This window comes from Globicephala melas, chromosome 11, assembly GCF_963455315.2.
Source record: "Globicephala melas chromosome 11, mGloMel1.2, whole genome shotgun sequence".
NCBI lineage: Eukaryota > Metazoa > Chordata > Mammalia > Artiodactyla > Delphinidae > Globicephala > Globicephala melas.
This window is the reverse complement of record NC_083324.2, coordinates 72,294,659-72,296,471: the sequence shown is the minus strand read 5'-3', so window position 1 is coordinate 72,296,471 and position 1,813 is coordinate 72,294,659. Positions and strand designations below refer to the sequence as shown.

General features: G+C 39.8%; 1 non-coding gene across 1 annotated transcript; it reads left to right on the top strand.

Annotated features, from left to right (window-relative positions):
- The first annotated feature begins 212 nt into the window (after positions 1 to 212).
- Positions 213 to 317, top strand: LOC115860875 (U6 spliceosomal RNA). The gene has a single exon (XR_004042567.1). It is a non-coding gene; the product is annotated as a U6 spliceosomal RNA (small nuclear RNA).
- The last annotated feature ends 1,496 nt before the right edge of the window (positions 318 to 1,813 follow it).

Below are 1,813 nucleotides of genomic sequence, written 5' to 3'. Positions count from 1 at the left end.
TCAATCCAATCCATCCAATTTTTGGTGCATTTCAAAGTAAGGTACAAATATCAGGACATTTCACTCCTAAATATTTCAGTATGCATATCATCAACTAGACTCTATTTGTTTAGGGTTTGTTTTTTTTTCCTAGCATTTTCCACCCTTACCCTTGTTAACAAAAATAGTTCAACTCTTTTTGCATGTTCAGAAGTTGTTGTTGTTTGCAAAATATATCTTTGGCAGCACATATACTAAAACTGGGATGAAACAGAGAAAATTAGCACAGCCACTGCACAAGGACAACATGCAAGTTCTGTGAAATGATCCATGTTAAAAAAAAATACTGTGATAACACCTCACAACCCACTAGGATGGCTACTATCAGAAAAACAGAAAATAACAAGTATTGACAAGGATATGGGGACCCTTGGTGGGAATGTAAAATGGTACAGCCATACTGTGGAGAACAGTATGGTCATTCCTCAAAAAATTAAAAATAGAACTACCCTATTATCCAGCAATTCCACTTCTGGGTATATACCCAAAAGAAGTGAAAACAGGGTCACAAAGAGATATTTGTATGCCCATGTTCATAGCAGCATTATTCACAATAATTAAAATGTGGAAGCAACCCAAGCATCCATCAACAGATGAATGGAGAAGCAAAATGTGGTCTATACGTACAACGTTGTATTACTCAGCCCTTAAAAGGAAGGAAATTCTGACATATGCTACAACGTGGGTGAACCTTGAGGACATTATGCTACAGTGTGGATGAATCTTGAGGACATTATGCTAAGTGAAATCAACCAATCACAAAAAGACAAATACTGTATGATTCTACTTATATGTGCTACTTAGAGTAGCCAAAATCATAGAGATGGAAAATAGAATGGTGGTTGCCAGGGGCTGGAGAAAATGGGGGAACAGGGAATTATTGTTTAACAGGTACAGAGTTTCCGTTTTGTAAGAGGAGGAGTTTTGAATATGGATGGTGGTGATGGTTGCACAACATGAATGTACTTAATACCACTGAACCATACATGTAAAAATGGTTAAGATGGTAATTTTTATGTGTTTTTTAACCACATTAAAAAAAACTGGAAAAATTACATACTGGGAAATGTTTTGACATGAATTTTGACAAATGCATACAATAGCATAACCCAACTCCTATGAGGAAAGAACATTTCCATCATGCCAGAAAGTTCCCTCAAGTCCTTCCTAAGTCTATGTCTGCTCTACCCTCAGAGGCAACCACTTTTTTAAAAATCAGATTAAAAAAATCAGAGTAGGGAATTCCCTGGCGGCCCAGTGGTCAGGACTCAGCGCGTTCACTGCCAGGGGCCGGGTTCCATCCCTGGTCAGGGAACTAAGATCTCACAAGCCTCATAGCACCACCAAAAAAAAAAAAAAAAAATCAGGTTAAAAAATTATTTTCCCTGTTCTAAAACTTTGTAGAAATGGAATCATGAAGTACGTATTCTGTGGAAGTCGTCTTTTTTTTTCTCTTTTCTAAATATCTTGATCTAATTTATTTTATTTTTATTTATTTTTGGCTGCTTTGGGTCTTCATTGCTGCACGCGGGCTTTCTCTAGTTGCAGCGAGCAGGGGCTACTCTTCGTTGTGGTGCACGGGCTTCTCATTGCGGTGGCTTCTCTTGTTGCGGAGCATGGACTCTAGGCACGCAGGCTTCAGTAGTTGTGGCACGAGGGCTCAGTACTTGTGGCTCACGGGCTCTAGAGCACAGGCTCAGGAGTTATGGCGCACGGGCTTAGTTGCTCCGCAGCATGTGGGATCTTCCCGGACCAGGGCTCGAACCCATGTCCC